The sequence below is a fragment of the Desmodus rotundus genome, chromosome X (assembly GCF_022682495.2).
Source record: "Desmodus rotundus isolate HL8 chromosome X, HLdesRot8A.1, whole genome shotgun sequence".
Taxonomy (NCBI): domain Eukaryota; kingdom Metazoa; phylum Chordata; class Mammalia; order Chiroptera; family Phyllostomidae; genus Desmodus; species Desmodus rotundus.
Window position 1 is genome coordinate 31,641,436 of NC_071400.1, and position 26,340 is coordinate 31,667,775.

The following is a 26,340-nucleotide window of genomic DNA, read 5'->3' on the forward strand; positions in this document are numbered from 1 at the left end:
ACCAGCAGTGAATGAGGGATCCTTTTTCTCCACAACCTCTCCAACACTTGTTATTACTTGTCTTGGTGATAATAGCCGTTCTAATAGGTTTTAGGTGGTATCTCATTGTAGTTTTGATTTGCATCTCCCTAATAGCTAGTGAGGTTGAGCATGTTTTCATATATCTGTTTGCCATTTGTATGTCTTTTTGGGAGAGGTGTCTCTGTTCAGGTCCTCTGCCCATTTTTAAAGTAGTTGTCCAGTGTTTTTTATCATCAATAGCATTGCCTATAATATTAGTTATGTATAATATTTCCCAAATAAAAACAACAATGTTACCATTAACAATAAAACTACTGAATGCAGTTTAGAATTTTTTGTGGTTCTCTGTGCCCTGAGATTATATCCAATTAGGGATGTACATACAAAATTCTGTGTTTTAAAGTCACGTTGAAATAATTATTTTCTCTATATAGGTCTGTCCCTAATTTAGTAAAAAGTTAATTTCATTGATTTCAGTTTGCTTTCTACTTTCAGGTTTTTTTCTTTTTGATTAATTTTGTTCCAAAGTCGAAGTATACAGTATAACAAGGTATATTTAAAGAAGTCTCAAGGCCATCCCTGACTCTTCCACTCTGTCCTGTTTTTCCCCTATAGGTAAGTATCTTTGTTGGTATTCATCATTTCTTTGTATTTTTCTGAAAATATAAGCGGTGTTTCCTTTAGAGTATGCTACTCAAAAGATGGCATTATTACAAACATTGCTTTTTTCCCCATTCTGTGCTCTTCTTATTTAACACTATATCATAGATGTAGTCATATGGATACAACAGAATTTTTTAAGTATAAATTTGAGTGCAGTATAACAAACAGAAAATTACACAAATTGTAAGGGTGCAGCTTGATGAATATTCACAAAATAAACACACTCATGTAACCAATGGAACACAATGGGCACCCCAGAATGTAACATATTAACACCCCAGAAGCGTCTCTCATGCCCCCTTCCAGGCACTATGCTCCATCTCAAGTGTTACAGCTATTCTGACTTTTTAAAATTGAATTTATTGGGGTAACATTAATTAATAAAACACATGGGTTTCAAGTGTACAACTCTAAAACACATCATTCACATACTGCATCTCATGCTTACCACACAAAGTCAAGTCTCCTGCCACCATTTATCCCTCCTTGGTAAATCCCCAACCCTCTCCCCTCTGACAGCTGTCAGTCTGTTCTCTGTAACTATGAGTCTTCTTCTCTTTTGTTTGTTAGTTTATATTATTCATTCAATTTCACATATAGGTGAAAACATATTATATTTGTCTTTCTATACCTGCCTTATTTCATTTAGTGTAGTACTTTCCAGGTCCATCCATGCTGTTGCAAAAGGTAAGGTTTCCTTCTCTTTTATGACTAAGTAGTATTCCACCATGTAAATGTGCCACAGCTTTTTTATCTACTCATCTACTGATGGGCACTTGGGCTACTTCCAAATCTTGGCTATTGTAAATTGTTTTACCCTTTCTTTTTTCCTGTAATAAGATTCTGTTGATATTTCATAACAGTACATAGAAGTCTTTCTCATTCTTTTAGTTTTGAAAAATAGCTGTATATACCCATTGTGTGGATATACTATAGTTTATTCAAGCAGTCTCTGATTCATGGACATTTGGCTTACTGCCACTCCTTTGCCACTACAAATAATGATGCATTGGATGGCCTTGTACAGAGGCTGTTTTGTCGATGTATCCTTTTTTAAAAGATTTTATTTATGTATTTTTAGAGGGGAAGGGAAGGAAAAAGAGAGGGAGAGTAACATCAATGTGTGTGTGCCTCTCACACAACCCCTACTGGGGACCTGGCCCAAAACCCGGGTATGTGTCCTAGATTGGAAATCGAATCAGTGATCCTTTGGTTTGCAGGCTGGCACTCAATCCACGGAGCCACACCAGCCAGGGCTGTTGGTGTATCTTTGTGATAACATTGATATAATTTTTTAATGTAAGCTTCAGTTGATCAAGAGTCTTTCCATGTCCTGGTGTCTGGTCAATAGTGCGAGCTCTTTACTAATCTAGTGTTGATGAATGCTGTCAAAGGATGACTTGAAGACAGCAGATATATTCACAAATCACTTATAAATCACTGCCCCTCAACATTTCCCAGAGGCATCATACTCACTCTGGTCCCTGGATCTTTGCTCTCCCACAACCCATGAGACCCAGAATACTTTCCCTCCTCCATGAATTCTAATTTGAACATTTCCTATCTTTATGTGTTTGATTTCTCTAACCTTTGAAAGTATTTTAAAACTTTTAAGTTTGTAGTTTGAATATTCAAGAGGTCTTTTTGAAACAATGCAATTAGAGTATACTAATACTCCAGCAGTAAGATGGCAGAAGTATCTTCTTGGTTTTGTTCTCATGGTCCAAATTCCAAAGCATGGGCAACTTGGGCAAGTTTTCCTGAACCTGTTTCTTTATCTGTAAATTGGAAGGAATGGGTTGGGTGATTTCTAGTCTCTAACCCCAACTTCTATGAGTCTAAATAATTTCCTAAATGATTTCAGCTTCCTTAGCTTCTTTTTATTTCCTTTTGGCAAGAGAGAACATATGTGCTACAGGCTTTTCCTACACATATACTACTCAGGAATGATCTCTAATTGAAAAGAAAAATTAGAAAAGAAAAGCCATTTTCTTGTTAGTAACCAAAGGGTGAAAATCCTCCTTTTGCTTATTAAGACTTAAAAATATATTTATTGATTTCAGAGATAAAAGATGGGAGGGAGGGAGAGGGAGAGAAACTTTGATGCAGGAGAGAAACATTGACCAGTTGCTACCCTTATGCACCCCAGTTGGGGGTCAAATCCACAACCTAAGTGTGTGCCCTGACCAGGAATCAAACCTGTGATCTTTCGGTTTATGGCATGATGCTCCAACCAACTGAGCCACACTGGCCAGGGCAAGTCTTTTTTTTTTTTTTTTTTTTTTTTTTAGTAGGTGCTGGCTAGGTATTTCTTAAATCTATGTTCGTTTCATTGATACTTTTAAAAATTATTTAACAAATAATTATTGAAGGTCTTCTACATGCCAGTCACCATTTGGTCATTATTGGCTTTGCTCCTTTTGTTGTTCTTTCGTTTTTAGCAGTAGCTTGAGCATAAAACCTGTTTTATTTTTTTTTTGGAACTTCTAATGATAAATACAAACAATTTCCAGAACACAAACTTCTAAATAACAAGTTAAAACAATTTTATAGACTAAACTATAAGTTAGATTAATCATATTCTTTAAGTAGGTATAAGTGATTTAGTGATTCTCATATATTTTGAGTTAAATGGATCAATAATATTTTTAAAAAATGGACTGACCTAGAGTTGCCATTTTTTGTTTTACTAAGTGAGGATGTTAAGAAAACAACTGCCACCACAAAATAAGGAACATTTCAGTGCCAAGAAAAAAGGTGGAACAGACGTATTTAAAAGAAACTTATAATAAAGGAAATTTTATAAAATTAAATATAAATTTAATCATGAAACTTCCTCTTTATTATCCTCTTTGTTTTTCTTTACATTTGCCATGGGCTTGGAAACACATTGCCATAGCCTAGTCCATTTCTGTGAACTAGTGTATATGAATCTCCGTTTTAGGGCAGGATTTGTATTTTTTAATTCTCACTTGTGTCCCCATTGTGCTAGGCTTCAAGAAATAATCATCAAATTCAATTGAAGTCTATTTTTGGAGATAATGTGTTTTAACAAAAGCATTGTTATTTTGACTGAGGAGGTGGTTTGTTATGCTGTGAAAGACACTGGTGAACTAAAAAATGGCTTTGTATGCAGTTAAGTATTTGTAGCCCAGATTTTGTAGATGATTAAAGAGACACAGAAAGGTTGAGTTAGTGCCCTCAGCTCAGTAAGTCAGTAAAATAGGCAAGAATAGAACAAGACACTGAACTTTTAGGACCATATAACCACTTGAGCATAATCAGAAATTAGAACAGATTAACTTTATGTGATTTTCATCATCTTTGGCTGACTCATTACCCTAATGATGCAGCATGATTTTTTGAACAAATATGCATGAGTTTATATCCTAGTCCCAGGCTGAAATTAGCTTTATTCCTGTTACAATTAGTTGCTTGTAGAATAAATTCACATGTTGCTCCAGCTTGCAAGAAGGCAGTCAATTCCAGTAGTGGTCTTCCAAAGACCCACTTAATAAAATTCTGTGAAGATGCACACATTAATAGGATCTTGACAATCATTAATTTCCCCCAGCATTCTCGCAGCTCGCTGATGTAAACTGCACTAATCCTGAAGGATCCCCTCAGCTCAGAGATCCTAAAATTCTACAGTTTTCTCAATCTTCTGACCTGTAGGATAACACTGAGTGAATTAGATCAGAGATTGCCAATTTTACCAAGATTTTCTGAAGAGTTTATGTATATTGTGTGTCCTGAGCCATTTTTATTCATAAGTGGAGTCATGGTGAAGAGTTTTTAATTTTAATTTTTAAAACACAGTGCTGAGTGTTTGCAAGGAGGCATGTTAGACCCTATTACATATTATTATGAGATGAAATGTTTAAAAAAAAGAAATAACGGACTTCTGGTCAAGATAGCAGTGTAGGCAAACATGGATCACCCTTTTGCACAACCACATCAAAATTACAACTAACATAGAACAACGATCACTCATAATCAGCAGGAATTGAGTTGAATGGAATTCTGACAACCATGGAATTAAAGAAACCACACACATCCAGGCTGGTAGGAGGGGCACAGATGCAGAATGGGCTGGTCCCTCACCCATATGTGGTGGATCAAAGTTCGGGAGGGATATCTTGGGAGTGAGGAGTCCAAACCACACACCAGGAACCCAGTCCAGGGTTCCAGTGCCAGGGAGATAAGTCCCCACAACTTCTGGCTGTGAACCCAGTGGAGTTTGAGTCAGTGGAAGAAACCTCTGGAACCCCAAGCAGTTCCTCTTAAAGAACCCACACATGGACTCACCTACTCAGACTTACTCCCTCTGAGCTCCAGCACCAGGATAGCAGCTTGAAAGGCACCAGTAACATACAGGGAGAAACTAAAGTGTCTGGCATCAAGGTGAGCAGAGGCCACTGTCCCTTTTCTAAACCCTCTGCCCACAGAGCTGACAAGCTGGTGCCATATCTGAGACTCCATTAACCTGGCTAACACTGTTTGACCTGCCTTGGAGATCCCCAGAGACTACACCCCACCCAACTTATGGGCCCACCCAAGCTGTGTTTCCATATGAGTGACTAGTTTTGGCTGATGCTTCACGATGTCCTAAATTTTATCAAACCAGCAGCAGCTGGCCTCAGTGAACTTCAGGCCTGGTACTAGCAGCCTAGCTACACAACTTGGCTTTGCCTGGGAATCTCCAAGCCCAGCACAAGTAGCAGCCATCTCAGATTGCTTTATAGCTTAGGCAGTGTGGCCCAGGGAAAAACACAGGTTGGGGCTGACCTTGGCCTGCACCACACAGGAAACCCCAGGGCCAGTGCACCCAGTGGACAGCTGCAGACCATGTTGGGCCACCACTGCCCTGCCCCTGAACAGCTGATCCTCCACGGATGGCAGAGGTTGGTGGAAGTGGTCATAGCCAGTCTTTGCAGCTGACTGGCCTGCATAAATCCTTTCCATTGATCTGCCAACAGCAACCAAGGCTCAACTACAAGAGGAGGGTGTACTCAGCTCACACAAAGGGTGTACCTCGAGTACCCAGCTTGAGTGATAGGGGAGGCTATGCCACTGGACCCTACAGGACACCTACTGCATTAGGCAACACTACCAAGACACAGAGTTAAAGCAGGTCTACCTAATACATAGAAACAAACACAGGGAGGCTGTCAAAATGAGGAGACAGAGAAACGTGGCTCAAATGAAAGAACAGAACAAAACTTCAGAAAAAGAGCTAAACGAAATGGAGGTAAGTAATTTATCAGAAGCAGAGTTCAAAACACTGGTTATAAGGATGCTGAAGGATCTTAGTGAGGACCTCAACAGTGTAAAAAAGATCTAGTCAGAAATGAAGGATACACTTATTGAAATAAAGAAGCATTTACAGGGAAACATCAGTAGAGCTGATGAAGTTGAGAATCAAATCAATGATTTGGAACATAAGGAAGCAAAAAAACAGCCACACAGAACAACAAGAAGAAAAAAGAATCCAAAAATAACAAGGGTAGTAAAAGCAGCCTCTGGGACAACTTCAAGTGTTCCAACATTCACATCATAAGGGTGCCAGAAGGAGAAGAGAAAGAGCAAGAAATTGGAACTCTATTTGAAAAAAAAATGATGAAAGAAAACTTCCCTAATTTGGTGAAGGAAATAGAAATGCAAGTCCAGGACACACAGAGAGTTCCAAGCAAGATGGATGCAAAGAGGCCCACTCCAAGGCACACCATAATTAAAATGCCAAAGGTTAAAGGTAAAAAGAGAATCTTAAAAGCAGCAAGAGAAAAGCAGATCATTACCTGCTTTTATTCCTATAAGATTGTCAGCTGAGCCTGGCTGGTGTGGCTCAGTTGATTGAGCGCCAGCCTGTGAACCAAAGGGTTGCTGGTTCCATTCTCAGTGAGGGCACATGCCTGGGTTGCAGGCCAGGTCTCCAGTAGGGGTCACATGAGAGGCAACCACACATTGATGTTTCTCTCCCTCTCTTTCTCCCTCCGTTTCCCTCTGTTAATAAATAAATAAAATTTTGTAGAAAAAGGAAGAAAAGACTGTCAGGTAATTTCTCCAAAGAAACTTTGCAGGCCAGAAGGGATTGGCAATAAATATTCAAAGTCATGAAAAGCAGGGACCTACTGCCATATTGCTCTACCCAGCAAAATTATCATTTAGAATTGAAGGGCTGATAAAGAGCTTCCCAGACAAGAAAAAACTAAAGGAGGTCATCATCACTGAGCCATTATTATATGAAATGTTAAAGGGACTTATTTAAGAAAAAGAAGACCAAAACTATGAAGAATAAATAAGTTTTTAGAGAAAGGGGAAGGGAGGGAAAGAAACAGGAACATGTGGTTGCTTCTCACATGCCCCCAACTGGAGACGAGTCCCACAACCCAGGCATATGCCCTGACTGGGAATTGAACCAGCAACCCTTTAGTTTGTAGGTTGGCACTCAATCCACTGCGCCACACTAGCCAGGGCTAAGCAAACATATTTTAAAAAGCTAATTGTTGGTAGCTGTGTATACGAGACCAGATTATCAAGAATAAAGGCAGTAGAGGTTATGACATAGAATTTAAGGGCTGGCAGCAAGCCCTGCCATTCCCTTCTGCCATCCAAAGGCTGGGGAAAGGTCTCTGAGCAGGGTTCTTGTAGCACTGTTATCTTTCTTAGCCACCATCCTGCATTGCTGGCTCTGGTCTGTCTTCCTGGCTATAGCTGACAGTCTTTTCCTCCAGATTTAGTTGCTACAGTCACCAAGTGATGAAATATGAGTAACAAAGTAGAGAATTTAGAATCCAGGCTTCACCACTTTCCTGAAGATTATCTTATTTAGTCAAGGCCTACCTTCAAGCTTCCTAAAAATCTCATTTTTCTTCATTTGGGCCTTTTCACAAGTTCTTCACCATATTTTTTGTCTTTTTAAACCTGAATTTTTTTCTTCTCCTCATTCAATTAAAATGCACTTCTGTTTTCAGTTCTCTACTTGAAGAGGCTGTGGGTGCTCTAAGAAGATTGAGACCTGCTCCACCAGTTCCTGTATATGAGACTTTGGGTGAGTTACTTAATTTATGAGCCTCAATTTTGTTATTTTTAAAATAGAGATAATGACACCTGCCTTCCAGTATAGTGGTGAGGATTAAGTGACTTATAGTATTTAAAAAGACATAGTACATAGTAGGTATAGAAAATGTTAGTTCCTTTTCAACTCCTACACTGACCTTTCTCTTGGCATTATTAACTCTTCTTTCCAGATGCCTGGACTCCAGAACCAATTTCTCCTTCCTAAGGGCCTTGCTAGAGCTAGTTGCTTTAGATTTTTCCACATTCTATTTATCTAAGCACAAATAAACCATTTCTCTTATTGATCACTTTTATTATACAAAACTTTAGTGCATTTAAAACTCATATGAAAGGATTCAACTTATCATAGAGATATGGAACTTACAGGGCCACAGAATGAAAAAATTGAAAGCTACTGATTAGACTCCATTCATCTATCCATTTAGTCACCAAATATTTCTTGACCCTCTATTATGTCTCCACTCTGTGAGGCATATGTGTCCCAATACTTAGTTTTCCATGATAGATCATACCATAGAATAGGGAGCAATATAAAATTTGTTAATTAAATATCAGGGTTCCAAAAGATTCTGGGCCACAGTTCACTAGAGGGACTGCCCTACTGGTAGCTCACTCATTCCTTAGGCCCTAGTGTTGCACTTTGTTTTTTTGGGGGGTGGGCGGTTGCTGCTCTTACTCTGCAGCTTTTCCATTTCCTAGCTATGTAACTTTGGGCAACTTGCTTAACCTTGAAGACTCCATTTTTTTCATTTGTATAAGAGAGTGAATAAAAAATTTCCCCAGCCTTGACTGATGTAGCTCAATGGATTGAGTGCCAGCCTGCAAACCAAAGGGTTACAGGTGATTCCCAGTCAGGGCACATGCCTGGGTTGCGCGCCAGGTTCCCCAGTAGGGGGCACTTGAGAGGCAACCACACATTGATGTTCTTCTCCCTCTCTTTCTCTCTCCCTTCCCCTCTCTAAAAATAAATAATACCTTTAAAAAATATTTCCCAAAAAACGTTGTTATGAGGATTAAAACAACTGACTTATGGAAAGTGCTTGGCCCAATGCTTGGCATGCAATAAGTACCCGATATCTGACACCATTCACCAGCATTGTCACTGTCATTTTTATGCAGCTTAAGTGAGCCTAATAGCTTATAGGTTCAGATTTAAAAAAAATTTATCCTCACCCGAGGACATTTTTTCATTGCCTTCAGAGAGAGAGGGAAGAAGAGAGGAAGGGAAACAGATTGATGTGAGAGAGAAGCACCAATTGGTTGCCTCTTGTATGAACCTGGACTATGGATGGTATGCATCTGGAATGGGGATCAAACCTGCAACCTAAGCATGTGCCTGATCTAGGAATTGAACTTGGAACCTTTTGGTCACAGGATGACACTTCAACCAACTCAGCCATACTGACCAGTGCTGTAGGCCCAGGTTTTAAATATTCACACCATTCCCCCCTTTCATCTGGAGGAGAACAGGGATGACAAATACGAATGCCAACTCTGCCACTTAGTAACTATGGGACCTTCAATAAGTCATTTAATGTTGCTAAACCACACTTTTCAGATCTGTAAAATGAGGAAACTAATGGTCCTGGTTTCATAAGTCTGTTGGGAAGATTAAATGAGATAATGGGGAAAGGCACGTAGCCTGGTGCTTGGAAGATCACAGTAAACACACATTAGAAGTTAGCTATTAGAACTCCTAAGTTAGTTTTCTGACATCTCTCTATTCTCTCTTATAGTTCCCTTTCCTCTCCTATTTCTGAGGTGGGGCTCTGTTCAAAGGAATCAAAAAATAATTGTGTACCAGAATCATTTCTTCACCCCTAGAAATATCTATTTTCTATTTTATTATATAGGCAGTTAGACCTCCTTTGACTAAATCTTCCCATTTCTGACTATGCCCCTGGATTTGAATTTTATCCCTAAAGGGCCTATAATGATGTTTTACTAAACAGGATTGCCCCCTCATCTCTCTCTCTCTCTCTCTCTCTCTCACTCTCTCTCTCTCTCTCTCTCTCTCTCTCTCTCTCTCTCTCTCACACACACACACACACACACACACACACACACACACACACACACACACTCCTAAGGTAAATTCTGCTCTTCCCTCCTCCAATGTGGCTTTTATACTTTTTAAAAAGCATTTTTCCCTTCGTGTAATACAATGGGTCAGTAAATATGAGATTTCAGGCATCAGTCTCAGATCAGCCTCATTTACTACAATGTGTCCTCTCCACCTTCACCAATTTCAATCTAGAAGTGCCTCTGATCCATTAATGTCAAATGCAATGTGCTCAGCCTCCGACAATCTCTGCCAGTCTATGTGATGTTGCTTTGGCCTACAGGTGCATTAACGCCATTCTGATCTACAGAAACCTAGCCAACTTGTGTTGGCAGAGAAGAGAAAGATATGTATGTGGTGGGGGGTGGCATGGCATGAGGGAGAGCAGAAATCAACTGAATTATAAAGCACATACTTGCCAGGTTATAAGAAGCATTAAACCAAACACCTGAACAGTCCATTTGCTGAAAAGAAGTTTAATTATTTCAGCGAGAACTAGTTAGAGATGAGAGCCTATAAAATAGAGACACTAGCATTTGATTTTAATGCCTTTCTATTTTGCTGCAGGCTACAATTTAATTAAAATTCTGAATAGAAATTTTAAGATGACACATTCTCCTCCCCAGCAGTCAGACAATTGAGATAAAACTTCCCCAATATCTTCCTGGAATTTTGGATGTTTTAGCTAAATGCCTAAATTAAGTTGATCTTTGCCAGCTTCCACCCTCTTCCCCCCACACATGATGAGAGATGCTTGCAATCATTAAGCTCAATGTTTTAAATCTGTGCCAAGTGCCCAAGGGTCATAGAAAATTTGCTGTTTATTTTAGAGAAAAATGCAGACTTCTGGTCAAGATGGAGGTGTAGGTAAACACAAATTCACCCTTTGCCCAGCCACAGCAAAAATTGCAACTAAACTACAAAACAAGTATCACCCAGAATCATCAGAAAATCGAGCTGTATGGGAAGTCCAACAACCAAGGAGTTGAAGAAGTCACATTCATTCAGATAGGTAGGAAGAGTGGAGACATGGAATGGGTGGTCCCACACCCACATATGGTGGATAAAAATTGGGAGAGATATCTCAGGAGTGAGGGATTGCAGCCCTACACCAGACCACCTAGCCCAGGGTTCCAGTGCCAGGAAGGTAACTCCCCATACAGATGTGAAACTTCTAGCTGCAAAAACTGGTAGGGTTGGGGTGGCAGAAGAAACTACAGGATTCTCAGGTGTCTCCTCTTAAAGGGGCTGCAACCGTCTTAGGACTTATGTAGATGAACTCCCTCTGGGCTCCAGCACTGGGGCAGCAGCTGGAAGGGCACCAGTGGCATATGGGGAGAAACTGAAGTATCTGGCATCAGGACAACACCATATTGGTGACTCCATCAACCTGGTTCACATGGGTTGCCTGCCCAGGTGATTACCTAAGTCTTTGCCCCATCCAACTTATGGTTGCGCTTTTCTACATTAGGCCATGCTACTAACACAAGGAGTCAAAGCAGCTCTGCCTAATACATAGAAACAAACACAGGGAGGCTGCCAAAATGAGGAGACAAAGAAATATGGCCCAAATAAAAGAACAGAACAAAGCTCCTGGAAAAGAACTAAGCAAAATGTAGTTAAGCAATTTATCAAATGCAGAGTTCAAAACACTGGTTATTAGGATGTTCAAGGAACTCATTGTGTACTTCAACAAAATAAATTGATCCAATCAGAGAAGGAGACACTAAGTGAAATAAAAATTTACAGGGAATCAACAGTGGAGGGGATGAAGCTGAGAATCAAATAATGATTTGGGACACAAGGAGGAAAAAAAAATCCATCAGAACACCAAGTAGAAAAAAAAATCCAAAAAAACAAGGATAGGGTAAGGAGCCTCTGGGACAACTTTAAACCTACCAACATTCGAATCATAGTGGTGCTGGAAGGAGAAGAGGAAGAGCAAGAAATTGAAAATTTATTTGAAAAAATAAGGAAAGAAAACTTCCTAATTTGGGGAAGGAAATAGATATAGAAGTCCAGGAAGCACAGAGTCCCAAACAAGATGGATACAAAGGGGACCACACCAAGACACATCATAATTAAAATGCCAAAGTTTAAAGATAAAGAGACAATCTTAAAAGCAGCAAGAGAAAATCAGATATTACCTACAAAGGAATTCCCATAAGACTGTCAGCTGATTTCTCAAAAGGAACTTTGCAGGCAGGAAGGGACCGGCAAGAAGTATCCAAAGTGATGAAAAGCAGGGACCTACTAACAAGATTGCTCTACCCAGCAAAGCTATCATTTAGAATCAAAGGGCAGATAAAGTGCCTCCCAGAAAAGGTAAAGCTAAAGAAGTTCATCATCACCAAGCCATTATTACGTGAAATGTTAAAGGGAGTTATTTAAGAAAAAGAAGATCAAAACTATGAACATTAAAATGGCAATAAACTCATAACTATCAACAATTGAATCTAAAAAATAAACTAAGCAAACAAGCAGAAGAGAAACAGAATCATAGATAAGGAGATCATTTGGAGGGTTACCAGTTAGGAGGGGGAAAGGGGAGAAGAAGGGAAAAGGTGGAGGGATTAAGGAGTACAAATTGTTAGGTACAGAACAAGCAGGGGGTTAAGAACAGTGTAGGAAATGGAGAAGCCAAAGAACCAATACGTATGACCCATGGAGATGAACTAAGGGGAGAATGCTGGAGGGAATGGGGGCTACTGGGTGGAGGTGGGCAAAGGGGGAAAATTAGGACAACTGTAATAGCATAATCAATAAAATGTATATAAAAAAGAAAATGCAGAACTGATTATTGAAAAACTAATCAAAAGGGGTGGAAGTGAGGAAGTGAGTGTGGGTGTTGGGGAGAGATATGGTTTCATTGATGTGATTTTCAGAAATAAGGTTCTAGCCCTGGATGTAATAGTTAGAATTTATTTTTAACTTCTCAGCACTTCAACGTTGCCATCTGTGAACTGTTGTGGGGTAGGCTGGTGATCCCTTAAGGTAACTTCCACTCCATGTCTTTAAGATAGTAAGGTTCCTTCCCAACATGGCGCAGTCGGTCAACATCACCGAGCTGAATCTGCCGCAGCTGGAAATGCTCAAGAATCAGCTGGACCAGGAAGTGGAGTTTTTGTCCACATCCATTGCCCAGCTCAAGGTGGTACAAACGAAGTATGTGGAAGCCAAGGACTGCCTGAACGTGCTGAACAAGAGCAATGAGGGGAAAGAATTACTTGTCCCGTTGACGAGTTCTATGTATGTCCCTGGGAAGCTACATGATGTGGAACACGTGCTCATCGATGTGGGAACTGGCTACTATGTAGAGAAGACAGTTGAGGATGCCAAGGACTTCTTCAAAAGGAAAATTGACTTCCTCACCAAGCAAATGGAGAAAATCCAGCCAGCCCTGCAGGAGAAGCATGCCATGAAACAGGCTGTCATGGAGATGATGAGCCAGAAGATTCAGCAGCTCACAGCCCTGGGAGCAACTCAGGCTGCCAAGGCCTAAGACCTTGTTTCAGAAATCGGGCAGAGGGGCCGTACCTCAGGGCCTGGGACTTTGTGGTGGGGGAGAAAAGGGTTTTGTGTGTAATGCCAATAAATGTTCCAGGTGGGCAAAAAAAAAAAAAGATAGATAGTAAGGTAAATAAGGCCTTAAAATAGAACTGGCCACAAATGCAAGTAGTTTGGAAATGATGGCAGTTCTTTCAACTGTATTGATCAGGTTCCAGAAGGAATTACACAAATCAACATGCCTATTTTTTGTTAATGTCCAGTGATTAGAACAATGCTTGCCTCATAGTAGGTGCTGAATAAATATTCATTGGTTGAGCATATGACTCTTCCATGAATGTTTTAGCTTTGAGTCTCAATTGCCTAGTTTCCCAAACCACATGGTGTGGATGTTTAAGATGTTTTGATGTACTTTGGGGTAATACTTGCTTAATAAATAACATATTAATTTATAGGCCATTACAATTGACTTGCTTTTTGTCTCTTAACAAGTTGCTGTCATGATTAAAAAATGTTATCTATACACCAATTAGGTAAAATCCTAGGGACAGCAATAATTTTGTAGCTTACCTTAGAACAGGTTGTATGTTTTTGTTTAACCTTTTGATATAAAAACCAAAGCCCTTAAAGAATGATTTTTGTCACATCTCACTTCCCATTCATTTCTCTATATTTTTAGCAAAAGATAAATGCATTATTTAAGTATTTAATTTTATCTTCTACCTAGAGAGTTCAGGAAGTTCCTCTGAACCTGTTAAAAATGTTTACATTGGAAGCTCCACTGATTATCACCCATTATCAGGAATCATAAAATCTCTGAGTTTAAGCCTTAAAAGTTATTTTGGTCTATCTCTCATTCCATGCTTGACTCCCTTTTACAATACTTGCAATGGAACAATACTTTTTGGCAAATGGTTCAGGTGTCTCATCTTATATGCAACCTTTCTTAACTGTGGTTCTGTCTGAGTCAGTTTGGGCTGCTATAATGGAATACCATAGACTGGGTGGCTTATCAACCATAGAAATTTATTTCTCACAGCTCTGGAGGCTGGGAAGTCCAAGGTTAAGGTGCTTGCAGATTCAGTGTCTATTGATAAACTGCTTTGTGGTTCATAGAGGGCCGTCTTCTCCCTGTGTCCTCACACGGCAGCAGGGACATGTGAGCTCTATGGGGCCTCTGTTTTAAGGGCAGTAATTCCATTCACGAGGGCTCTGCCCTCATAACCTAGTCACCCCCCACAAGCCCCACACCCAAATGCCATTACCTTGGGGGTTAAGATTTCAATATATGAATTTGGGAGAGACACAAATATTCAGTCTATAGCAGAGTTCCCCTCTAGTTGTGGTATTTCTTTTCTTCCTGCTTCAGCTATGCTTTTAAGCGGACTGCCTCTGCTTCCTCACTCCTTATTCACTCCTCAGTGTCGTGTGATCTAGCACTGACACTGTTGTCAATGAGGTCACCAGTGACCTCCACATGTATACTTTTCTTGTCTTGCAACACTTTATAGCATATGAAATGCTAACCACTCCCTCCTTGAAAATATTCCCTCCTTTGAGTACAATGATAATCTTCTGCCCTTGATTCTTTCTTTTATCTCTTACCTCATTCTCTGGCTCCTTTTTCTTGGCTGGAATCTTCAATGTTCTTTCCCAAGACCCTGATCTTGACCTTGTGCTCTGTCCTGTACTGTCTTCCTGGGCAGTCTAAACCACTGTCATTTATAAACAGATAACTCCGAAACCTTTCCTTCAGCCCAGATCTTTCTTCTAAGTTCTAGACCTATGTATCCAACTGCCTATAGGAGATCTCCATCCAAATGTCCTATAGCACAGGTGGCAAACACAAGGCCACCTTCTTTTATCCGGCCCAGCACCATGTTTCTACCCAGAGGCAGCGCCGAGCTCCTTTACCCTAGTTAAGGAGTAGTTACATTTATACAGTCCTAAAATTACATTTGACTCTTTGAAAGCAACCGCGAGGCTGATGTTGCCCCCAGTGAAAATGAGTTTGACACCCCTGTTTATAGGTATCTCACCGTGACCCATCCAAATGTGGCAATAGCCTTCAGGCTTACGCCCGTTCTATTAGTCCTCCAGACTTCTGGCAGACTAATTTTTAAAAATATAAATCTTATTTGGTACCTCTCCTGATGAAAATTATTTAGTGATTTCCATTGTTTATAGTATAAAGCTAAACTACTTTTTAGGGGATATAAGGTACTTCATGATCTTTACCTTTTTTTCAAGGCTCATCTCTGTATATCCATCCTTTCATGCTGTAGCAACACAGAGTTACTTGTGTTACCTGATAACACAAGTCCTATCATATATCCAAGCCTTTGCCTAAGCTGTTCCCTCTTTTAAGTCAGCTTAAGCATAGCTTCCCCTGGAAAGTCTTCCGTAGCTCAGATTCTTCTTTCTCTAGTCTCCCATTGTACCATATATTGACCTTCATTATAGGTGAGGGATTGCTTCTGTTGTGTAGTGGATTGATTAAATACTCATTTTCTAGTTCTGGAGGTGAAGAAAGAAGCAGTCTTTCTTGTTAGGTGAGTGGACCTTTAGAGCAAGACGCAGATCCCCAGTCTATGGCTAGAGGACAAGCAAACTTTGATAACATCTTCTATTGTCCTGAGTTTCAGTGGGGAAGATAAGGGTACATTCTTTGACCAAGAGGAGGAGTAAGGCATGTTGTTAGGGAACAGATTAAGTGGGATCTCAGCAAAGCCAAGACTTTTCTTGACCATCTAGCAAAGTGATAATCCTTTGTTAGTCGGTTTCAACAATGGTATGGGCCCTATTTGTGTCCTGTGTGCTGGGGTTGTGCCTCCTCCTTTTGGTGGTTGCAGAGTATTGTCCTGTTATGGAGGAGGGAGCATAGCCAGGTGAATATCATCTGGGTAGCACAAACATACTGAGGATGAGAGAATAATTAGTGGCTGGGCTGCCCAAGTATATTGAGGGAGATCCAGCATTTAGAGGCTAGAGCTCTCCAAACAAATATAACTCACCAGTTCTTAAAAATAATATAAAAAGCCTATTACAGGAAAATCAAAATAGTAGTTACCTCATTGTGGTGGGGGTAGGATTCATCTTGTGGCACAAGGGAAACTTCCGGTGTGCTATTTATATTTTATCTCTTGATTTGGGTGGTAGTTGTATTTTTACATAAGTAAAAAATTATGCAGTGATTCATTTTAAGATTTGTACACTTTACTGTATGTATGTTACAGCCCAATAAAAAAAGTAAAAGAAATGAGGGGGAAATATACAAATAGCAGTCAAAAGTAGTGCATCACAATTTATATTTCAAATAAAGCATTGAAAACCTAAAATCAAACTGCTGTATTATAATCATGTTTTAACCTTAGGCTTTTAGGTGACAAACTATTGATTAAAGAAAGAGAGATTCCTTATAAAGCAACCTTTCCTTAAAGGTGCTTAGGTCCCTGCAGAGGCTCTGGTCTCTTTACTTGTTCATCTCCCCCATTATATTGTAAGCCTTCTGAGGTCAGCAAGCATGCCTTTCATTTGTATATCCCAAATGTGTAGCATTTAGTAGGTGCTTAATTAACAGTTGCCTCTACAACAGTTACATTCTTTTCTGCAAAAGAATAAAGCAAACAGCCCTGGCCAGTGTGGCTCAATTGGTTGGAACATTGTTCTGTAGCCAAAAGGTTGTGGGTTTGATTCCCAGTCAGGGCACATTACTAGGTTGTGGGTTTGATCCCTGGTCCGGGTGAGGATAGGAGGCAACCAACTGATGCTTCTCTCTTACATTGATGTTTCTCTCTCTCCTTTCCTCTTTCCACTCCTCTCTCTCTAAAGCAATGAAAAAAAAGGTCCTTGGATGAGGATAAAAAGAAAATGAAAAAAAAAGAGTAAAGGAGACAGGCTGTCCTTTTAACTTCTATTCTACTTTTCCATGTTCCTCTCCACCATCTTGGTGTCTCTGTGCCCTGCCTGTCACTTTGACCTCCCTACTGTTGTAGATGCTGGAACCACTTGCCTGGTGGAAGGGGTGCTGTGTCTGTCACATGGTGGGCACTTTAACAGATACTTACTGACTGAGGCAGAGAAGCCAGGTTCCATGGTGCTGGTGTAACTGGGAGGCTGAGTGAATTGAGGGATTCAGTCAGGGCGAAGACATGTTGGGTCACAAGTAGAGATGGAGTAGAGTGAAACTGGTGGCAGGAGCAACACACTGGAAGACAAAGTCACAAAATAGTACTGTGGTCCAGAAGCTAGAGCCAAGCCTGGAGCCCTGGAGCCTGAAATGCTGAGCCAAAGAGTTTCCAGTCACTGGAGCCAAAGCCAAGAAGAGCCAGAGCCACACCACTGGATAGTCATGGTAAAGTCTGAGCATACCTGAAAGACACTCAGTAAGGTGGTAGCCATTTCTACCCAGGCTGATAGTTTTGAATTGCCTGGGCCATAATACATTTTGGACTATGCCTTTTCTGTCTGTTCATCTTAAACTAGCTGCATACATTTTTCTGGTTGTCTATTAACTTATCTAATCTTATCAGAGGTTTAGCTGATCATAGTACCATCCTACAGTTGTATAGTCTTTTAAAGTTGGCAGAATGCTTTTGCAACCATTATATTCCCACATCAACCCTAGGAGGGAGTTGCATTAGGTGTGAACATTACCATTTAACAGATAAATAGAGACTCAGAAAAGTTAAGTGTCTTGTAGATATTATGACTTCTGGCCAAGAAGGAGGCATAGGTAGATATACTTTAGCTCCTTGCGTAACCAAAAGAAGGACAACAACAAATTTAAAAACAAAAAATAACCAGAACTGCCAAAAAATTGAACCATGTAGAAGTCTGACAACCAAGGAGTTAAAGAAGAAACATTCATTCCAACTGGTAGGAGGGGCAGAGACGGGCAGCTGGGGCAGAGAGGATGCACAGCAAGGCAGCAGCTGGAGGATTGGGTGGATGAGGCGGTAGCTGGCGGACCAGGTGGTCCCAAAGTGCATGTGGATAAACTGGGAGGAACAACTGGGGAGTGAGACAGACCATGCGACGCAGGGTTCCAGCACGGGAAAAGAAAGCCTCAAAACTTTTGGCTGTAAAAATCTCTGGGGGTTACGGTGGTAGGAGAAACTCCCAGCCTCACAGGAGAGTTCATTGGAGAGACTCCCAGAGTCCTAGAATGTACACAAACCCACCCCCCTTGGAATCAGCACCAGAAGGGCCCAATTTGCTTGTGGGTAGAGGGGGAAGTGACTGAAAGCCAGCTGACAGCCCAGCAAGCTGCATTGTTCCCTCTGGGACCCCGCCGCCACATACAGCATCACAATGCAGCCACATGAGTTGCCCTGCCCTGGCGAATACCTAAGGCTCTTCCCCTTGCAATGTAACAAGTACACCGAGACAAAGAAATATGACCCAAATGAAAGAGCAGATCAAAAATCCAAAAATAGAACTAAGCAATGAAGAGATAGCCAAGCTATCAGATGCAGAGATCAAAACACTGGTATTCAAAATGCTCACAGAAATGGTTGAGTATGGTTGCAAAATAGAGGAAAAAGTGAAGGCTATGCAAAGTGACATAAAGGAAAATATACAGGGAACTAACAGTGAAGAGAAGGAAATCAGGACTCAAATCAATGATTTGGACCAGCAAGAAGAAATAAACAGTCAACTGGAACAGAATGAAGAAATGAGAATTCAAAAAAATGAGAGGCTTAGGAACCTCTGGGACAACTTTAAATGTTCCAACCTCCGAATCATAGGGATGCCAGAAGGAGAAGAGGAAGAGCAAGAAACTGAAAACTTATTTCAACAAATAATGAATGAGAACTTCCCCAATCTGGAGAAGGAAATAAACTTCCAGGAAGTCCAGGAAGCTCAAGAAAGTTCCAAAGAAGTTAGACCCAAGGAAGCACACACCAAGGCCCATCATAATTACATTACCCAAGATGAAAGATAAGGAGATAATCTTAAAAGCAGCAAGAGAAAAGGATACAGTTAGTTACAAAGGAGTTCCCTTAAGACACAGGTGGCAAACACAAGGCCATCCACTTTGTTTTATCCGGCCCAGCACCTTGTTTGTACCCAATGGCAGCCCTGAGCTCCTTGCCCCTAGTTAAGGAGTAGTTATGTTTTTACAGTCCTAAAATTACATTTGGCCCTTTGAAGGCAACCACGAGGCTGATGTGGCCCCCGGTGAAAATAAGTTTGATACTCCTGCCTTAAGACTATCAGCTGGTTTCTCAAAAGAAACCTTGCAGGCAAGAAGGGGCTGGAAAGATGTATTTGAAATCATGAAAGGCAAGGCCCTACATCCAAGATTACTGTATCCAGCAAAGTTCTCATTTAGATTAAAAGGGCAGATAAAGTGCTTCCCAGATAAGGTACAGTTAAAGAGTTCATCATCACCAAGCCCTTATTATATGAAATGTTAAAGGGACTTATGTAAAAAAAGAAGATGATCAAAAATATGAACAGTAAAATGACAACAAACTCACAACTATCAACAACTGAACCTAAGAAACAAAAACAAAAACAAAACTAAGCAAACAACTGGAAGAGGAACAGAGTCACAGAAATGGAGATCACATGGAGGGTTATCAGTGGGGAATGGGGGGGGAATAGGGAAAAGGTACAGGGAATAAGTAGCATAAATGGTAGGTAGAAAATAGGCAGGGGGAGTTTAAGAATAGTATAGGAAATGTAGAAGCCAAAAAACTTCTATGTATAACCCCTGGACATGAACTAAGGGGAGGGAAAGTGCTGGTGGGAGGAGGGTACAGGGCAGAGGGGAATAAAGGGGAGAAAAAAATGGGACAACTGTAATAGCATAATTGATAAAATATACTTAAAAGAGTAGTTAAATGTCTTGCCCAAGGTCACACAGGTAATAAAACCCAAGTCTTGTGACTGCAAGTGCAATGTGATTTTTAAATCACACTGTAGGTGCTTGATAATTATGGAAGGCATTACCTTGTCCAGTGATATTTACTTTTTCATAGGGGATCTTGAAAATAAAAAAAGCCTTTAGGAAGTAGAGAAGTGACTTTCTAATGGTGAAGTTTGGGATAATTTTACAGGACCTGGAAACATTTTGGACAAGAGATTGTGCTCAGTTTTTCTCAAATCATACTATGTAGTTGGGAGCCTAGTCTGTGTTCTCCTGAGAATAGTCCTGCTGTCTGGTTGTATGTTATATGCTACCTGGGCCAATGTGGGTGACACAGGTTAGTCCTTTGCCTCCTGCTGTATAGATCAGGCCCTGACCAGTGTGATTCAGTTGGTTGGGCCTCGTCCTGCAAAGTGAAACGTTGCTGGTTTGAATCCCAGTCAGGGTGTGTGGGTGAGGCAACCGATTGATGTTTCTCTCTCACAATGATGTTTCTCTCCCCCTCTTTCTCCCCACCCTACCCCTCTCCCTAAAAATAAATAAAATATTTTAAAAAGGCGGAGTCTGGAGCCACATAGTTCGGCTTGGAACTGAGGCTTTCCCATGTAGTAATTGTGAAAGCCAGGGCACATTCCTTTACTTCTTTGTGCCTCAAGTTTCCTCATCTGTGAAATGGGCAATAATAACACTGTTTACTGCATGAGGATTAAATAACTTATACACGTAAAGAACTTAGAACAGTTCTTGGCTTATAGTAAGTACCATAGAAATGTTACCTATTGTTTATTATTGATAGTCTTTGTATTTTATATCCTTCTGGTGAGAACTGTACTGGGTATGTGTATAAACATGACTGGACTCAGTGAGGCCAATTCAGGCAGGGTGAGAAATGGAGTCTTTAGACAGAGACACCGATTGGGCACGGAACCAGCCTATGACCCCATATGCATCCCAGGACTCTTGAATATTTGTTTTGCTAAGAGTCAGTTCACCTGAACAACTTATTAGGTGCATTTTACCTGGGCTACAGACAACAGTAGCTCATTTTAGCAGCGGTTGCTTTCCCCCCAGTGAAGGACATGTAATTATAACTACCAACATAGGTGATAGAGCAATGCCCCTCTGGACCCAAAATGGCTAAATGTTTGTACCTTTTTTGTGTTAAGATTTGTATTTAATTTCCTGGAATTTTCATGAGTGAATGTTCATTTATTCCCTGGGTAACTGGATGGGAAGTAGGCCTCCTTTTTTGCCAGGGTTCTGGGAGGGTAGGCTTGATCACTGGGTAAGAGTGGTAGAAAATAAGAGAAGCTTTACCTTCACTGTCAGAGAGCAATAGAGAATCCCAGCCTCTTCCCTGGCTGCTCCAGGAAACCTTTTGCAGTCACTGCAGCACCCACTGATCTCTCCACCTCTGATCACCAGCTAGCACTGTCTGCCACTCAGTTTGGCACTTAATTATATACTGCCTAAGGTGAAATCTCCCCCCCCCAATTATATGCCATTCCAGGTATACCCTTGATCTCCCAGCAAAAGCCTGATGAGACAGTTGATAGATATTTCAGAGAGACCAAGTCATAAATGAACCACTTATTTTCCAGGATTTTCTAAACTATATCTCTTACCCAGATCACCAGAAAAGCTGCATAGATAATTCATATTGCTTTAGTGTCTTCCCCCCCCAACCCCTTAAAATTACCATTATAAAATTGTTTCATCATAAATGTTAGTATGTGTTTATATTTCCCTTCTGTTGTATTGTGTTTTTAAGTGAAAGCTATCCTAAATCCTTGATGGAAGGAGGGAGCAGATACGTAAATCCTCAAAGTGTATTCCTGTTTAGACAAAATTATCTCCATAGTTTGAGTCGTGTGTATGTTAATGAAGATGAGGAAACTGAAGAGTTTGTTTTTTGGGTAGGCTGTGAGCAGGGAGAGAAATAGGTGAGAAGAAGTGTGGGGTTTTTGAATACCTGTGGCTTCTGAGGTGTCAAAGTATATAGAAGTTGTGAAAAATAGAAAAGCTTAGGGCTATGAATGTGGCAGGTGACTGGCTGCCTGGGAAAGGAGACAAAAACTTTCTTCCTCTATCTTGTTCCTTCTAAATGTTTCCCAGATTAGCAACCCTAAATTGAGCTGGTGCTGACTCCCTTCTAGCTCCAGGACACCCCCAATAGACACTTTGCTGCAGTTTTCTGGGAACTCTGGTGTATGTTTGCCTGCTTGCATATAAATGATGGCAGTAGCATGTGAATGTCCTGAAGTCATTTTCGGTGACACCTTTGGTACATGTGCCCAACTTACCTTCATCTTGTATATGATCTGTGTGCTTGGAATCTGATATAAAAATGCCTTTCTGGTCAGCTTCGTCATTTTTCATGATCCTGACCATGCGGTTGAAGCTCACTTTAGATATGTTATAGAGTGAGGTCCTGATCTCCAAGGCCCTTTCAGACTCCAGCAGTATGAGTCAGTGACCAGGAGCTGAGACAGATTTTTCAGCTGATTGTAGCTATAATGTGGGGATGGCAAGATTCTGGCATTACCTATTGGTCATGACTGTGTGCTTCTGGGAATCAGTAGAAAACATGTTACCATTTTTCTCTTAAAGTAAAAAGCAATGTGTGGAAATCAGATTTCACAAATAAATTAATGGGCGGTTATTTGCTCTATAAAATGACTCACAGAGATTTCTTTAAATAGCAAGCTCCTCTGGTGTGCTTAAAATATGGGTCAATTTATTTTTTTAAAAAAAAACCTTTTCACATGCAGCACATTTAGAAACAAGTCTGTTATATAAAGAAAGATACATATGCAGGATGGTTTGGGGTTTGGTTTTGGATTTAACAGACTTCACTTGTCCAAATGAATTAACTTCTATCTTTGTCCAGGAAAGTTTTATTTTACCTTTGGGAGCTGAAGGTAATTGGATTAGGATTCTTAAGAAAATCAACAGAGAAGTACCATTCATTCTGCCTGCTGTGGTGGTCTCAGACAAATAGATTCTTGTTGCAGGGGAGTCATGATGGTCTCAATGGTTCTTTCTATGCGCTTTTTTCCCTGGGGGTGTTAGCAGAGAGTATGGCATTCCAATTTTTTTTTTTTTTGCTGGAATATCTAGACTCTCAAAAAGGAGTCAGAAACCTCTGGTAATATATGGAAACATGGAAAAGATCTGCAATTTTTAAAGACAAAAGGTGACTTTCTTGAACATCCCAGTAAGATTAGTATATACATAGTCCTAAATTCTTCATGAAGTTAATATGAAGACCTTTTGCAGTGTAAGTTGCTCTGAAAGTCAGGAGACCACTATTAATTTACTGCCTTGTTCTGCCTTTTAAGTCAAGCCCATGTGTGCTCAGTTGTGAGGCATGCTGAGACTCAGCAGGGTGAGGGAGGAGGCCAAGATTGAGCTGGACCAGGGTTAAGCCTCTTATCTAAGGAGGGTGGCCAGCTATCCAAACCCCCACATCTAAGGAGGTGGGATAAATTTCACCTTGACCTGGCAGGTATTTATGTCCACAGGGTCTCATCTGATGGTTTGGGCACAACTAGCACAGATAGAATTACCAAACTTGTGTAGCTTTTGTGTCTTGTGCTGTTTTAGTTTGTAAACTAACCTTATAGAAATAAGATAATGAAAAACTAACAGGGGAAATGATAAAACTCAGGTGTGAGTTTCGTCTTAATAGGTTTAAGTGATTAAAGCTGTAAGTAAAGAGTTAAAAAGAGTTTTGCCTTAATTGATAGGCCTAAGTGACTAATGCATGTGGGAAGCTGTTATTCCAAAGTTGTGTAGTTTTTGAATAAAGACTCCTTTCCTTTATCACAAAAAAAAAAAAAAAAAAAAAAAAAAGAGGTAGGCATTTGGCAATAGCATGCTTTGGGGTAGATGGATGAGAATGGATGTCTACCACTTTCGGCTAGCTTTCAGCTAGTAGCTAGGGAGAGAGAGACAGATCTAGTGCAAGAGGAAAAGAAGTGGCTAGAGTTGCATGGGGACTGAGGGACCTAGCCAAGCTGGTTTGGGTTCCAGGCAGGGTTCCAGGTCCAGCAGAAGTCATTGGGTGTGATTTGGGAACTATGGAAGAAGCACGGTCATGCAACAAATAATAATAGCTGCTTTTTATTAGTCACTCATTGCATGTCACAGATTATTTTATTTAATCCTTATAACAATTCTATGTGGTATTTGGTTAGGTTTTTCCTCTGGCATCAAATACACAGTCTCTTTTCCAATATCAACTAATTCGGAAATTCTCTCAAACCAACTGGGTGTCCAATTTGATTCAGTTCTGACACTCACTATTCAGAGTTAGCTCAGATTTCACAGGTTAAGGGCTCAGTCTCATAAGGCTGCTGCCACTCAGATGCCAGCACACAAATGGGGCCCCCAGGTGATCCATACTTTTCCCTGGGTGATTACCAATTTAGATGTTCCCGTGACCTACCCACCAGGTTTGATAGTTTAGTAAAATGACTCACAGAACCCAGGAAAGCATTTTGCTTATTACTGATTTATTATAATGGTGCAACCCAGGAACAGCAAAATGGAGGAGATGCATAGAGCAAGGCATGGGTGGAGGAGCACCGAGCTTCCCTGCCCTCTCTGGGTTTGGCACTCTCAACACACCAACATGTTCACAAACCTGGAACCTCTCCAAGTCTCCTTTTTCAAGAATTTTTATAGAACTCAATCTTCAGTCTCCCTTCTCCTCTCTCAGGAGGCCCTGTCGGGAGGCCAGAGAGTAAGGCTGAAAGTTCCAACCCTTTAATCACATGTTTGGTCTTTCTGTTGACCAACTTCCAACATAAAGCTATGTAGGGGCCCTAACTTTAGTCAATCATTTACATACATAAACTCAGGTGTTGAAAAAGGCTTACAAATAGCAAAAGATACGCCTACCACTCAGAAAATTCCAAGGGTTTTGGGAGCTTTGTGACTGGAATCTGGAATTAAGACAAATATATTTATTATCCTATTCGTAAGTATTTCTGTTATCTTACAGATAAGGAATCTTAGGCACAAGGAGATGAAGTTACTTGCTGAAAATCACGTAGCTAGGAATTGAACCCATGTCTGGCTGCTGTCAAAGCCCTGCGTTTAAATAGCATATCCTGCTTATACCTTATAGTGTATGTCATGGCAGAGGTTGGGGGGATGGGTTGGTGAAGCTCAGATGGCTCCCTAGCCATATACAATTATTTAGGGTAGTCAACACCTTCAGGTATTAGACAATGGAGAAAAGAAAATTCCCAAGCCAACAAAGGAAAAATTAAAGCCCAGCTGTGCTAAAAATCCAACATTCCAAAGGTAATAATGCAGAAGACCATTTTTATGTTTCTTTTTAATTTAGGGATGACTGGAACCCATATGACTCACAGTCACATGTTGGAGGGAGTTAGGCGAGCTGATCTCCAATAGCAAGGGGAAGTTGAGTTCATCACATCTTTGTGGAATGCATACCTGCTTCTTGCCAGGCACTCTGCTAACAATACCCAGAGCGAAAAAGGTAAATGAAGAATAAATCATGCAGAAGCGTCACCTGTAAAAAGATTATATGGTCCAGTGATGAACATGTCAAAATGTGTCAACCCCTTAAGATCAAAACAAGTGTTTAGGAAGCCCTAACACCCAACCAACAGTCATTGGCTTGTGGAATTAGCCTTGCCTGCCCTAAGTAATGAGCTTCCTGAGCCTTATCTTCTCAGCCCCTTTAGTTGCCCAAGTGGTAGGAAGGTCTTGAAAGTTGGGTCAGTCTAGAATTGTTGTTATCCAAGGAGGCATGCAGCTCCATTTCCAGTAAGGAGAGGCAAAGTTGTAGTTATCCGTTTGGTCAGTTAATCTGCAGTTGTTCACTGAATACTTACTGAGGGCCAGATACTCTGCTAGGTATATTTGAGAGAAAACCATAGGTTATTATCAGGAAGAAAATAATAATTGCGTTAGATGTAAAGGACTAAGCAGGTATGGGGTGGGAGGAGTAGCAGAATTAGCAGAGTTTAGAATTGAATAGGGTAGGGTCCTGGTGTACATGAGTCAAGCAGTTAAGAATATATCCTTTTAAGGAGAGCATGGATGCTTAAAAGAGTGTTAATGGTGTGAACATGCATCTCAAATTGTTAGGCCA

At 40.5% G+C, this 26,340-nt stretch overlaps 1 long non-coding RNA gene and 1 pseudogene across 2 annotated transcripts; both read left to right on the forward strand.

Moving 5' to 3' along the window:
• The first annotated feature begins 543 nt into the window (after positions 1-543).
• On the forward strand, positions 544-25,628 carry LOC123479596 (uncharacterized). Its single transcript, XR_006655252.2, has 3 exons — positions 544-636; positions 7,659-7,735; positions 25,567-25,628. It is a non-coding gene; the product is annotated as an uncharacterized lncRNA (long non-coding RNA).
• On the forward strand, positions 12,862-13,440 carry LOC112303529 (prefoldin subunit 5 pseudogene; annotated as a pseudogene). Its single transcript, XR_011650745.1, has one exon. The product of XR_011650745.1 is annotated as a prefoldin subunit 5 pseudogene (transcript).
• Positions 25,629-26,340: the final 712 nt, after the last annotated feature.